Source organism: Leptonychotes weddellii, chromosome X (genome assembly GCF_054177405.1).
Source record: "Leptonychotes weddellii isolate Sample4059 chromosome X, ASM5417740v2, whole genome shotgun sequence".
In the NCBI taxonomy this organism is placed as follows: Eukaryota; Metazoa; Chordata; class Mammalia; order Carnivora; family Phocidae; genus Leptonychotes; species Leptonychotes weddellii.
In genome coordinates, this window is record NC_138385.1 from 98,706,692 (window position 1) to 98,722,724 (window position 16,033).

Here is a 16,033-nt window from a genome sequence, read left to right on the forward strand (position 1 = left end):
GATGGACTAGTTCTTTCCCTTTAACATTATATGTGTTACCCAAAGGGCTGTAAGTTTCTTCATATGTTTATGAAGAATTCTAAAAAACCAGCAAACTTCCTGAAAGCTCAGTGTCCGAGGACTGCCGTGAATAATGCTAAGGGACTATGACCTTGAAATGATCACAATCACAGGTAAACCACAGTGTTAGAAAACATACTTCAAAGGGAAAGACCGGTAGATTTTCAGGAGATAATAAGCAGCTCTCCTCTCAATCATGACCATTCGTAAACAGCAGGTTTTGCTACATGAGCAACAAACCATGAAGACTTCAAATACATCCACAGACAAAATTAGCTGCAGGAAAGAGTTAATTTCAAATATCGAACAATATATATATTCATAACATATAAATGGCAACTGGGGGCTAGTCAGGACATTTTAGTAATGGTAGGAGCCTGAGGAATCAATCATATCCCCCTTCTAATTGTAGTGAAAAAAAGAAACAGGAAAGGAAATAGAAAAACCTAAAGTCACATTTCACCTACTTCTGAATTCTGCTCTTGAAGAGCCCAGCAACTTTCATTTCACTGAATTCCTAAGGGGAAAGTCTACAATCACTGTTGTCTAGTAGCCAATTATTCCCCAAGAGGAACCCATACATCTCCCTCCTTTGGACTCACTTCCAGCATTCATAGTGTGTGCTGAGGAGGAGTTTAAGAAAAAAAACCCTCTTGTGAAAATATCACCTGAAAATATCATATGAAAACAGGTTAAATAGAAAATTGAGTTGATAGGGGTGAAAGGGGTATTAGTAGAGGAATACAGATACAAAATCCTTTCATCAGGTTTTCTCCAAATACACTGAATCAATAAGACTTGTTGCGATAACACCAAGGATGAAAGAGATGAGAATGTTCAATTGGGGAGAAAAGAGTAAGTGAAGAAGGTGAGGGTTGCAAGACTCAGAACTATCTCTATGAAAGCCACGCATATTGTCCAACAATATTATTTCTTCAAAGAAACGTTGGCCAACCTAAGATGCTCGGTGGGGCTACACTTGTAATTTAGACATGCTTATTCTCAAGTTTCAGGTGTGTCCAATGATTCCAATGGTAGACACACCATCCAAGCAGCATTCTGCTGTCAAAATAGAACATGGATAAACCAAGGGTCATATGTGCCATTTAGAATGGCTTACATAGAACATTGGGGACCACAAATGCATTCATAATGCTTCCCCAGGCTCACAACATCCTCCTCAACTTCATAATGTTCACCCTCTAAATGAAGTATCTAGAAATACGCTGAAATTCAGGCAATTGCCCTCTTAATGTCATATAAGGGACCCCCCCAAAAAGTCTACAAATTTCCATGTGTCCAAAAACCAAAAAAATCTACCATGTAGCATGGAGGCTTTCAATACCATCTGGTAATGAAATATGGAAAAAGAAGTGTGGAGTTAGACAGACCTGTTGTTGAAGAACCCGAAGTTCTCGCTGGTATGATCACCAACATGGGAAAATAATTTACTCGCTTTCTGGTTTAAGATAAAAGGAAGAGACACTAAAGCACCACGATAAGGCGATGAACAGAATGCTTTCTTTTTTTTTTTAAAGATTTTATTTATTTATATGACAGAGAGACACAGCGAGAGAGGGAGCACAAGCAGGGGGAGCGGGAGAGGGAGAAGCAGGCTTCCCGCGGAGCAGGGAGCCCGATGTGGGGCTCGATCCCAGGACCCTGGGACCACGACCTGAGCCGAAGGCAGACGCGTAACGACTGAGCCACCCAGGTGCCCCCAGAATGCTTTCTTAATAAATGTTAGGTCCTCCCAGTATTGGACTTTCTCCTTCACTAATTTTGGGCTCCCTCTTCTCTAAGCTTCCATCACTTGATAAAAGCATTCATGTCGGGGTGCCTGGGTGGCTCAGTCGTTAAGCGTCTGCCTTCGGCTCAGGTCATAATCCCAGGGTCCTGGGATCGAGCCCTGCATCGGGCTCCCTGCTCTGCGGGGAGCCTGCTTCTCCCTCTCCCGCTCCCCCTGCTTGTGTTCCCTCTCTCGCTGTATCTCTCTCTGTCAAATAAATAAATAAAATCTTTAAAAAAAAAAAAAGCATTCATGTCCTCCCTATATTTACCGCGCTTCAACACCTGAGGGAAGCAGAATCTCGGGTTCCAGAATTTCCTAGTACTTTGTGACCGGGAAATATATAATACTATAACCCATGGCTCTCCGTGCTGACACAAAGTATTTTGAAGATGTTAGCATTGATTAAATTGAGATGGAACAAATAACAAAACAAAATGAAACTACGCTACGAAACAACTTTTTCAACACATTAAAGGCTTTTTAAGTAATTCAAATACATCTTTAACAAATAAAATAAAACTTCATGCTAAATCAATAGTAGACCTTTTCAACTATAATCTGAAATAAATTAGACAATCCAAAAATTGAAATCGGGCAGTTAAAAGTTACACTGATAGGAATTGGTTAATGAATTATGGTGTCTTATATGGGTAGGATTAGGAAAGCCCTATTTGAATTACCAAATGGCGATATTAAGATAGAAGGTAGAAGCAACATGTATTAACTTATCACTAAGTATTATTGCATGAAGTCTTTGTGGCAATAACTTTTTAATTCCTTTTCACTTAGCCAAAATATACTCATATAAGACCACCAAAACTCCTATTTATCATCATACTGACCAATGTTATTTTAACAGTGAAAGTCACATCTTACAAACAGTAAATCCATAGCCCTATAAGATTTAATTAAAAGACATTTATCATCCAGACACTAAGAGAGTGGAAGGAAATAAAAAACAAAAACATCACCTTCTAGATTGATGACAATTATGGTGAGTTTTTGGTTGGGAGAGCTGAACATCCCCAAAATGATTTAAAAATCAACCCCCTAAGGAGGTTGATTGGTGGAAATAACAGATTCTCAAAAATAAGAGTTTGCCCATTTAAAGACTGGCAAAAAAATGTTCAAGGAACCAAGTCATAAATACAAGAGTCTACAACACACACTTCACATGGGACCACACATTTTTGCTTTGGAAATATAACTAAATCTACAGACCACAAAGCAATTCCTTTTCTATCTGATCAGAGTCTACAGTGCAACAAAAATTTTCTGCACTACTTTGCTTAGCTGATGAAGCATTTCTTTTGGGTACCTAGAGTGCAGTGGATGAATCCAGACTCATGAGTGATAGATTGCCCCCCCCCATTTCTTTTACTTTTGTTTCAATTTCCAGGTTTCTAAAATTAATGAAATACCAGTATCTAATAAACAGGGCTGATAATAGTATTTATCTTAGTTTGGGTTTCCCACAAAGTAGACCCCCAGACAAAGATTGTACTGCAAAGCAGGGGAAGCTATAATGTGAAAGGAAGGCACTCAATAAACAAAGTATCATCCAACTAGCTCCACAGTGGGACATTGTAGCTTAACCCTAGCAGGAAATTCTGGACATGGTGGAAAACCCCCATCTCTGAAATACCGCTTCTGAGGAGCAAAGGAACTGGGGTATTTATATACCAACTCTCGTCAGTCATTTCTGAAATACTCCTGGACAAAAGTAAAGCAGCAAAAACAGTCCCAGGAAAATACCTCAGCCACGGAGACTCAGATATGGGCTGCTGGAAGTCTTCTAGTATGCACTGACATGGTATGATGCAAGAGATATAAGTGGGCTGGATGAATTACTGTACATAACGTGCCCAGAACAGTATAGAGCAGATGGAGAGCGTTCCATAATGTTACCTACCATTACGATCAGGATTATTAGTATTGCTAGCAAGGAGGCATTGGACAGTGCTACCAGGTATTGATGTCTACGTCCTGCTACAAGGAAGCCAGTTCATTCCCGCAGCAGAGTAGCTATTCCAAAACATTTAATGATCATTATGTTGATTGTCATTCAATCAGAGGTTCATGCTGAACAACAGGGTGTTAGTTGCTTTTGTGTACTTATAAATCTATGAGAAGATGTACAAACAAGCACCAACCCAATACACGAAGTCCTCATCCAAGAACCACTTAGTCTTTACTCCCCAAATCCACGGCCTCTGCCTTCGCTTCCATTTTCAGGCATGACCCTGAAAATCTCACGACAGGTTCTAGCTGGTTTTCTTCATTCTCAAAGCTATAGAAATGGCTGACCCAGAACTGAGGCCGACCACAGCATAGATTCAATTTTCACAAAGGACATAAACAAACGCTAAATATTTCCTCTTTGCAAGCTGCTGCGATTACTAAATTCTTTATGGACTCAAACAGGGGATCTCAAACACCAAATCAGCTGGAAGCAGCAAACACTAATCCAGGCCATTGAAACCAGATGATATCAAATCCACGTATGGAAAATTTGTTGCGTGTAAGTGAATTTGGACACTGGGCAGCCAGGTGGGAGGTGGGGTGACTATGATGGAGAGGACAGATTTGCAGCCTCATTAGGCAGAAGCGGTTAAGCCACATGAAATATCAATTATTACAGATATGCTTATTTTAAATTGAATATTATGGTGAGAAAGAAATCATAAGATTTGGGGGCGCCTGAGTGGCTCAGTCGTTAAGCGTCTGCCTTCGGCTCAGGTCATGATCCCAGGGTCCTAGGATCGAGCCCCGCATTGAGCTCCCTGCTCTGCGGGAAGCCTGCTTCTCCCTCTCCCACACCCCCTGCTTATGTTCCGTCTCTTGCTGTGTCTCTCTTGGTCCAAATACATAAATAAAAAATCTTAAAAAAAAAAAAGAAATCTTAAGATTTGTCATCAGGCATTACACATGGAATTGTCCTCTGATTAAAAGTAGCCTGAAGTGGGCTGTCAATCAGGGTGCATGGGGAGTGCACCTTTCAAAATGCTGTCATCATCCATTGTTTCCTCTAATAACAACACCCCAATTTGTTCCCACAGGACAAACTTGCCCAGATAAAACCCTGTATTTCCTAGCCAACCTCCTTTCAAGATACACATATCCAATGAGAGGTAGATCCTTGGCTTTCTGTCCTTTCAGACTTTCCTTTCTGACTGGAGCTAACAAAGTCATTATGCATCCTACAGTCACCTTGACATTGGAAGCCATGTGGTAAGAATGCAACAGCAGAAGACAAGGACCTACATTCACTGATGGACAATGGAGATACCATGTTGAATTTTTAGTACCTACCTCCAGACAAGTCTTATAGAAGATGCACATTTTCCACACTTTAACATTTTAAAAAAATGGGATGAGAATTACACTTGATGGTGTTTTAAATTGTGAGCGATCAAGCAGTGGGGTTTGCCCTGCATATGTTTGAAAGATGCTCTCATAGCTACTGATATGGAATTATGTCTAGTGTTGATGCCACTCCTGTTAAGTTTAAATGCCACATAAAATGTCTTCCAAAAGACTACACTATGATTCAATATTGAAACTGAAATTTACTGGTACATAAAAAGGCACTGAAACAGTGCAAGAGGCCATGAATTCGATATTAGAAAAACAAATATTCACTGTTGAAGAAGTGAACACGTTGTCACAACTTCTGGCAAAACAACAAATGAATTCAGGACCATATGAGTAGATGAAGCTGTGTTATACTGTGCTACCGAAATACTTATGAAACTATTACCTCTTTCATGCCAAATAAGAAAAACCCCAACGTTAAAATTTGTAGGGTGGGTTTTGGAAATTTGGGGACAAAAAAATCTCACACAATAGTGGAGCTTGCTACAAAATACAATAGATGGCACAAAGGAAAATACCAGATGAACAAGAGTTGGCATCAGTGATTCTCAAACAGGCATTCAAAGGGGGTGATGAACGGCAAGAACTTTTACGAATATCTTAATCAATATATGTTGATTCTATGTTCTTTTTAAATATATATTTCAGGGCGATACAAGATAAAAACTCTAAGACTAAAATCGCAAAATAAAAAAGAGACAGGTAGACACAAAGGACAATTCAGACACCATTTCCTGGTGTCAGTAACATGAAAAGAGCCCAATACAACTCATTAGAAGGGAATGGTAACCACTTAAAACTTTATATTTAAATGGTATTTGGAACATTTAACTGCCTCAACAAAATTATAACCTCGGCAGAATTTAGGAAAGCTTGAGGGTTCAGAGATTTTTCTCCTATGGGCTTGAAAGCAAGAACATTTTCATGGGTTGTGGGAAGGATTAGTTTTGAGGGACCTGAAATTGACATTTTAAGTGCTATTCACAGCTAGTAGCTTTTCCTTTCATTACACTTTTATGACTCCATCATGAAAGGGGCAAAGGCGGAACTATAAGTTACTAGTGTAGAGTGACTCTATCTCAAAAAAAAAGATGTCTGCATACCACAAAACATTATGTGGCATTTAGAAAAAGTAACAGATTCGAAGTATACAAGGCAGAAGTATACAGAAGTGTAAACATCTTAAAATCCCAAGGCTCAGAAAATACAATGATATTTAACACTCAATAAACTTTACGCAAATTGAAGAGTGTATGTAAAACAATAACATTCATTTGTAAAAATAAAGGCATACAAAAAGATCTACATTAAACTCAGTAGAATAATTACCTGGGTATGTAAATCATGGTGGCCTAGGGAAAAAGGAAAATGAAGGATTTCTTCTTTAACCACGTGAAGAAGTCTAATTATCACAGATGATAATGTGTTCAGAAACTGATAAAAGCATTAACTCAGGGCGCCTGGGTGGCTCAGTCGTTAAGCGTTAAGCGTCTGCCTTTGGCTCAGGTCATGATTCCAGGGTCCTGGGATCGAGTCGCACATCGGGCTCCCTGCTCGGCGGGAAGCCTGCTTCTCCCTCTCCCACTCCCCCTGCTTGTGTTCCTGCTCTCGCTATCTCTCTCTCTGTCAAATAAATAAATAAAATCTTTAAAAAAAAAAAGCATTAACTCAATCTGATATGCCCACGTTAAATAAAGTTCCAGCTTCAATTAAAAGTTCAAATGCGGACTGACATAAAGATTCCATAAGATATTTTAAAGCCCGACTCTCCTAAAATTTAGAAGAGAAAAGAAGGGGTGCCATTTATAGACTGTGAAACTATTCTACACTTAAAAAGGAAAGGAGTTGAAATGTTTAGTGAACACCAATGAACATAATAAGGACCTTTTTTTCCAGCCAAAAATAGTCACTGAAATCCCACCCTATTCAGGAATTTTTGCATGGAATAATTCCCTTAGCGATATTGAAAAACATACAACTGATTCTTTGTCAGTGAATTTGTTTTAAAATCTTTTCCATTTTGAACCACAGTTACATAGAAATAAAGGTGGTACACTGAAGTCCACTGGAGAACAAGCATTGTGACATACTACTTTCATCACTGTTCAATGGGGGTTCACTGATGAGAAACGCGATGAGCATCCACTGTTGCATTAACCATAGTGAGTACTCCTTCATGCATTTCGGAGGTCTGCAATGAGAAGAACAGCAGCCACAACAACCAGCTATTGAGAGCGAAATGCATGGTCTCCTATCTCCTCCTTCTAATATGCACCTAATTTTCTGCCTTGATGAAAAACATCCCCCATTAGTCCCACTGAGGACTAGGCTTGGAGGTCAAGGTGTCCCATTCTCAAAGACCCTTGGAATGTATAATCTGTCTCCGAGAAAAAAAAAAAAAAAACATTGAAAAGTGGCAAAGGTCGTTCATCCACCTAAAAAATCCTTGAAAATCCCTCCTGATTGCTGCAGCATCTGATACCTGAAAGCTGACCAAATTTTGATCCTTTCTGGTACTTATCTTCCTGGAGTTCCTTGAGAGTCCACTCTATCTTGCTTCTAATTTCCAATTTTGACAAAATTAGCCAGTTTGGAATTTTATTGTTGGCAAGCAAAGGACCCAAAATGATCAACGATGATTGACTGGGCTTAATTGTGGACTGGGCATTGTGCTAATGGTATGTAATATGTTCCCCACTCATATTCAGTAGATCTGGATCTCGTGCCCTGGATAGGACAGGCCCTATTTGTGGACTGGGAAACAGGAGCAGGGACGTGGAGCTTTTTCATTCAGGCTGCCATGATCACCCTGTGCAGAGCATTTCAAAAATCAAATGCCTAGGCCTTGCACCCAGAGATTTTGATTCAATTTGGCTGAGGTCGGGGCTAAGAACGATCAATTCTTTTCAACAAAGTAGTGTTAAATACTTAGTATGGACAAGGCAGTAACCATGGACACTTAATCTGAAATCAGGAGTGGAAAAATAAGAGAAATTGTATTTTTTCATTAGAAAACAACTGAAAATGTCAGATGGTGCCATTATCATTGTTGAAAAGCTCTTCAGGAAACACCAATATGTAGCTAGGGTTGAGTCCTGCTATTCTAGAGTAGGGATTGGTCAACTGTGATCTCTACATGCCAGATCCATTATGCTGACTGCATTTAAAAATAAAGTTTTTTTGGAAGGCAGCCACATCAACTCATTTACATATTCTCTGTAGCTACTTACAGTATGCACATCTTAAGCGTTGAAAAGTTGTGACAGAAACTGTCTCATCTGCAACGCCAAAAATATTTACTATGTGGCTCTTTACAGAAAAGTCAGCTGACCTGTCAAGTATTTTGTTTAATCCTCTTCACAGCTAAGGTATATTGAACAATTATTATGTGCGAGGAGTTACACATACTACTGTGAGTACATTATTTCCGTTATAGCCTGCAACAACAATCCTAGCATGTAGATATTGGAAAGCCAATTTAGAGACAGGGAAACTGAGGCAAGTTGAAGTAACTTTCCTTTATCCACATAGCTAAAAGATTAGGGAGCTTAGTATGGGAATTCAGATCCTATCTCTGTGTAGTACAAATAAACTATGTGACCAATAGACACCATATTTGGTAACCTTAAAGCTAAGATAGGCAGAATAATGGTGCCCAAAGATATTCACGTCCTAATCTCATAGCTTACAAATATGTCACATTACATAGCAAAAACGACTTTGCTACGGTAATCAAGGTTAGGATCTTGAGATAGTTACTGAATACCAGATAATCCAGGTGTGTCTAATTTAATCACAAGATCCTGATAACTGAAAGAGGAAGACAGGAGAGGCATTGAGAGAACATGTGATGATGAAATCAGAAGCCAGAGTGATGGCCGGAACATAGGAAGGAACAAGGGCATTCGTTAGAATGTGGAAAAGGCAAGACAACGGATTCTCCACTAGAGCCTGAAGAAGGCACCAGCCCAGTGCAAATCTTCATTTTAGCTCAGGGAAGACCACATGGGAATTCTGACCTCCAGGACTGTAGAATAATAAACTGGTGTTGTTTTAAGCCAAAAAGTTGGTGGTGATTTGTTGTTACATCACCCATAGGAAACGAAAACACAAGCCATATTTTACTCTCTTGAGCCACACTTTACTATATACCAAATGGCAGCAATAGAAGGACTTACTCTAAATCAAACGAATGGCTGAACGTTCACAGAGCATCAGGCCGCACAATTAGATGGGGTTACAGTTGATAAATAAACATGGGGATAAGGAAATACCTAGAAACCCCAAAGGAAGAATTGAGAGATTGACTCCCCATATAATAAGACTGATTTCAGCATATCTTCTCTGAAGGCAGAGACTAACCTACCTAGCAGCTAGGTGTAGGGGATGGGGGCGGGGGTGGGAGGGATTATTACAGGGTGCTAGAGAGAGAACACAAGGAAGCCAGCTTTGGCAAGAGCTGAATTGCCCCATGGTCAAGACATATAATGAGGAATTCTTTTTTATAGGAGCAGGACTTCCTCTAACACGATTTTTTCCTTCTAGCATCCAAAAGCAAACTTTCCGAAAGCCAGATATATTAATGACACCGCCCTTGACTTTGTTAAAAGGTATCACTGTGACTTCAGAGATTATTACAAACTTGACATATGGGGATGATTCTTTAAGTACTCCTTAAGATACCAGACAAACATTCTCCCTAAAGGCGGTATGTCTGGATACATTAGAATACTCCGGTGCGTCCCAGGCACAGCTCTACGGACGTGTAGGACGGAAGGTTCTTTGTGGTGGGGCTGTTGTGTGTATTGATCCAGGCTTAGCAGCATCTCTGGCCCATACCCACCAGATGCCAGTAGCACAACCAGGACCACTCATAGCCAAAAAAAAAAAAAAAACCCAAAAACCAAAAAAACTTGTCTCCACACATAGCCAAATGTCCCTTAAGGAGTCAAACTCTCCTCGTTGAAAACCACCAACACAATTGCAGGCAACCCTTTTTTTTTTTTTTTTTTTTTTACTTTACTTACAACTTCCTGTTATGTATGTATACTAATCTCATCACTGCTGAAAATCCTCACCAATCAAACATAAATAAAAGAAGCAGTGGCACTGGGAAATATTAAGAGAATTAATTCGGCTCTAGCACATAAAACTTACCCCATTGTCTCTTAGGTATCAGATTTTTATTTTCAATTCCTTAAAAAAAAACCCTGATATTGAAGTAAATATAATATAAATATTCACTTGCTTTTTGTCATTGATATATTAATTCCAGAAGAGTAGGATAACGACAATGTGTGAATGAACAAAGTCTACTGGAAATGGGACTTAATTCTTCATTCTACTCCTGATGTCACATCAACCAGGGAGACAGGACTTCTGAGAAATTTGACAAGGGATGGCTACTGTATTTGTACAAAACTAAACCTATTCAGCATTCAAGGATGCTCCAATGGAACAATCTAGAGAAACTTTTCTGGTGCCCCGTTCCTTCTTTTGACGGGCTACCCCTTGTTCTTTCACAATTATTTAAGTAGGTCTTTTACTAGACTTACTTGTTCACATGCCCATCTATTTCACCTTGTCTCTTTGTATTCCTTGTCTCTAGTGGGGATAACGCCCGTTAAACCAGGGGTTTTCAACAATATCTACACACTGAAATTAACATGGAGAGCTTTTTGAAATAACAATGAAGCAACAGTACCTCTCATTCATTACTGGTGGGAATACAAAATAATACAGACACGTTGGGATAGCCTGGCAATTTCTTACAAAGTTAATCATCCTCTTACCATATGATCCAAAACTTGTACAATGTGGTACTTATTAAAAGGAGTTGAAAACTTAAATTCACACAAAAACTATAGCATAGATGTCTATAGCAGTTTTATTCATAATTGCTTGGACTTGAAAGCAACCAAGATAGGTGAAGGGTTAAATGAAGTGGTGAAGGGTAGTGAAGGGTTAAATAAAGGGTGTTACATCCAGACAGTAGAACAGTATATAGTGTTAAAAAGAAGTGAGCTATAGGGGCGCCTGGGTGGCTCAGTTGTTAAGTGTCTGCCTGGGATTGAGCCCTGCATCAGGCTCCCTGCTCAGCGGGGAGTCTGCTTCTCCCTCCCCCACTCCCCCTGCTTGTGTTCCCTCTCTGTCAAATAAATAAATAAAATCTTAAAAAAAAAAAAGTTAAAAAAGAAGTGAGCTATAATGCCATGAAAAGAAATGTCTGAAACTCAAATGCATGTTAATAAGTCAAAGAAGCCAACATGAGAAGGATACATACTGTATGACATACTGGAAAAGGCAAAACGATGGAGACAGTAAAATGATCAGAGGAGGACAAGACTTACAGGGAGAGAGGGATGAAGATGTGGAGCATAGAGGATTCCTGGGGCAGGGAAACTATTCCATGTAATACTAGAAGGGTGCATACATGTCATTATACATTTGTCCAAACACACAGAATGTACAACACCAAGAGTGAACTATAATGCAATCTAAATTATGGACATTGGATGATTATGATGGGTCAATGTAGGTTCATTGATCCTAACAAATACAGCACCCTGACAGGGGATGCTGCTAATGAGAGAGGCTATGTATCAGTGGGGACAGGAGATAATACGGAAAATCTCTGGACCATACTCTTAACTCTGCTGTAAACCTTAAACTGCTCTACGAAATAAACTCTTAAAACACAATCAAACTCATGCCAAGGCCCTACCTGCTTAGACGATAATTTAATTACTTTGGGGGTGCTGGGAGAGGGGGTGTGGTGCACTGACATCAATATTTTTTAATATGCGTCAAGTGTTATTAATGGCCTGGGTTGAGCACCTATATTTAAATAAGGAGGCAGCATACAAGAACACGCAAGCCAATTCCACGAGCCACCTACCATTGAAAATGAAGTTTTATTGCAATATACCCACATTCACTTGTTTACATATCTATAGCTACACTCATGGCATAACAGCAGAGTTAAACAGGGACTTTCTGGATGGCAAAATTGAAATTATTTTCAATCTGGTCCATTACTGAAACAGCTTCTGAACCCTGCCTTAAACGATTGAAGCTAACAGAGGAATAGCTTAAGAAGAAAAGTCTATTTACCCCACAGATTATTGGCTGACTCTAAGAAGAAAGAGAGAACAAAAGAATGACCTAGCTTCAATCCCCAGCACCCAATGATGGAACAAAGACAAATTGTGTTCGCCCAGATGGAATGTCTGTAAGATGTAATACCAACAACATGCTTAATGGCAACTTTCCCAACAGTTTCTTTGAACTTCACTCAGACCTTTACTTGTAATTTCCCATAACAGAAATTATAGATATAAAAGGAAACGTTAAACAAAACTACAACAAAGCAATTATACAGAATGTGAAGTGAGATATGCCACAGGACAGGATTTCTTCAATCACGGCGATTAAACAAAAGGCAGGCTGTTAGTCTACATTAATGAGAACCTAGAAATGTGGGCCATTGTTGGATCTGAGTTTACACACATATTTGGGGGACAACTGAGAAAAGTTGAATACAAACTGGGCATGGCATGATCTGAAGGCAGTGTGAATCTATGTAGGTGGGAGAATGCTATGGTGTATTTCTATGTTCGAAATGTTCTTAATTCAAGATCTAAAAAGGTGACACCTGGCCACATCCACAACACAAATAGCAGGTCAGACTGGTGAAAGCATCCTGATGCACCGGCGTCAAACTCAGCATACCCACACACTCAAAAAATGGGCCAACATCATGCACTCACTGAAGAGAAGACGTATCACCACAGGAAGAGGAGGGAGATTGAGTCTCCCAGAGATGAAGGCTGAAGATGAGCCAGGAAGGAGCAGACGGCATCCATGCATCAGGACACCATCGTGCACATGCGCTGCTGGTGGGTTACAGGGACACCTGTGTCACTCCTGTAGTCAACATGAATTTCCTAAGTGCTCAGGTCCTGTTTTAGATGCCGGAGAGACAGTGATTCACATCATATGCATGGCTCACAGGGATATTCCACCCTTAGGAGGAGAGGAGGGGACACTGGGTGGGGTGATAAATAAGCAAACCAACAAATGCAAACGTCTAAGATCCTAAAAGCCATCTAGAAACCAAAGCTAAGGACATGGGATAAAGTTAAAAGAGTAGAAAGTGGGGAACTACATCAGATGGAGTGGTCAGGACACTCTGGCATTTTCTCAGGAGACCGGAGTATGAAGATCTGAGGAAATAAACATTCTAAGAGGAGACACAGGATATAGGACTCTGCGATAGGAATAAAGTCTATGGGTTACAAAACAAAGAATAGCAAGTACAAGCAGTGCAAAGAGGGGTGGGGGAGTGGGGAGCGTGATCCCCAAGAAGGAAGGAAAGGTAGGCAGGGGCCAGCTTAGTACAACCATGTGGGACTTGAAGAAGATTTGAGAGCCAATTTTTGGTGCAGTGGGAAGTCACTAGTGAATTAAGAGCAGGGGCATGATAGGATCGGAGCTGTGTTCTTGAAAGAACTTTCTGGCTGTTCCATAAAAAATGATTAGTAAAGGGGGAAGAGATGAAGCATGAAGGGCGACAAAGAAGCAGGTGAAGTGACCCAGGTGAATTCTGAAGGCAGACTTCATGAAAAATTGTAGGGATCAAACAAAAGGGGCAAATTCCAGAATCTAGTCAACACATGGGGTGTGGGGAAATTAGTGAGGGGGACAGAGGAAGCAGGGATCACTGTGACATTTCACCGGAGTGTCCGTAATGATGAAATTTACTGAGACAGGGAAATTCTCTTAATCTTACAAGCAGTTTGCTTTCTTTCTGGAACACCCGAAGCTTTATTCTGACTCAAAGTCATTGGATTTTTCTTCCCTCTTTCTGGAACATTTCTTCTCTCAGATCTCATGAGTCACATGTAATCCGAGAAGCCAATTTCACACAGAATACTGTTCCTGACTACTCTACTTTCATAGAATGGGGAGCAATAGGGACTGGAGAGTACTAATCGGCTTTGATAGAGAAAGCCAAGATTACAAAGGATTTGAGAGATAGTATTGGGGTCCATCTTGCCAAAGGTAGGCACGGCGATGTCAAAATACCGGTTGTATTTAGAAGAACTGGGGTCCTCATCTTCCTTTACCTTTGCCTCTTCTTCCTCTCAACAACCTTGGGAATCTAAAAGCTGTCACTTCCCCAAGACAGGCCAAGGTGCCATGGGTTTCACCTCCAAGCATGCAAGCAGTCATGGCCACCAACCCATAATGGCCCAAGATGGCCTCATTCTCATCCTCTAGGAGCATGCCTACCCAAAGCGTGACTTGACTTTCTGGAAAAAAACTGTACCTGTGCTCACCTCGGCACTTGTTCTTCACCTTCTCTGCACAAGAGGACAACAGCTCTGACTATCTTTGATCTCCCAGGGCACCAAGGATATTACTTTGTACATGAATAAATTAGCGACACTTTGCACTAATTGCGAATAAACTATTTGTGGAATGAATGAATCTGTAACTATTGGAAATAGGAGCCTTCAGATTTCTTTTTCTGAGAAATCTTTTTCAGATTTCTGTTTCTACGGTATCACATAACTCCTTATTATATCTAAAAAATATCCATGTGATAATATTTCTAAGGGCCAATTAACTGTCTAAAACCAATATTCTGTAATTATCATCTGTGCCAATTTAACTAACACATCCAACTTATGTTAGATATTTACTCCTCTTTACTTATTTCCACATTTATCTCTGGCACATTTGGTCCTCTCAAAGACAGGGAGAGTGTTGGGGGTTAAGAATAACAAGGAAAATCTGGAACACAAGAAAGGCCTGAAATGAGGATTAACAAAAGCCAAAAACTCTTAGAAGCAAGTGTCCCCAGAATGTCCTCACTCAGCCTGCCATGAGCTGCTGAAATAGGCCAACATCCCTATGAATGTTTCTATTTGTACAGATGGAGAATAATATTTTCCAGAGAGGCAAAAAATGAGAGAGGGAAAAGAGAGAGAACGGATGAAATTAATTTGCTGTTCAAGACTGACCAATATTGAAGGTTGTAAGTTCAACCAATAAATTGATTTCAATTATGTTTAAGTTGTCCGTATTTCTATTAAAAAATTAAATGAACATGTAATGTGAACATTAGATTTCCTGTTAAAGACAGATTTTCTTCCGTGAAGATCTAGCTTAAGCTGAGGGCGATGCAATTTAATTATGTTCTTCTAACAAAATATGAGAATTAATCCTTTCTATGAGACTTACTAAAATGGGAATTAGGAGATTTTTAGTTTCAGGATTCTGTGTCCTTTTATCCTAGGTTATAACATAACTTTCAAATGTTCTCTTAACATGAGGGTTATCACAAAATCTTTCATGCCCTTAAACTATCAAAACAGAAAGAGTAATAAAACAAATTCTACTTCAAAAGGATGAAACTCTTCGGTAATCGTGACATTTGGCCACAACTTATTTGCAAACCGAACTGGAAATCGAACTGAAAAGGTGTAAAAGTCATATAAATTCAAGTGGTGGTTTGGCATCCATCCTAGGTAAAAAAGGACACTAATAATACCAGGATAAGAGTAGAAAATGCAGGAAGTAATGCTCACAAAATCACACTTTATAGTTGTGAAATTACGATGATTAATGTCACTTTCCTTTACACCAAATGAACTTGATCCACACAGGTCATAGAGCTTGCTCCATTCAAACGTGTAGTGACATCCAAGGTAGGGACCATTAGAACTAATACTCCTCCAATTATTTTATGCTTTGCACTCTGTCAGTTGGTGTCTTCTCTCTGCTTTCAGCAGATTTCCC

At 39.7% G+C, this 16,033-nt stretch overlaps 1 protein-coding gene across 1 annotated transcript in view; it reads right to left on the minus strand.

Annotated features, from left to right (window-relative positions):
* The window catches only part of FRMPD4 (FERM and PDZ domain containing 4), a 551,128-nt gene that overhangs the window by 276,375 nt on the left and 258,720 nt on the right, over nt 1–16,033 (minus strand). The window lies entirely within an intron of this gene.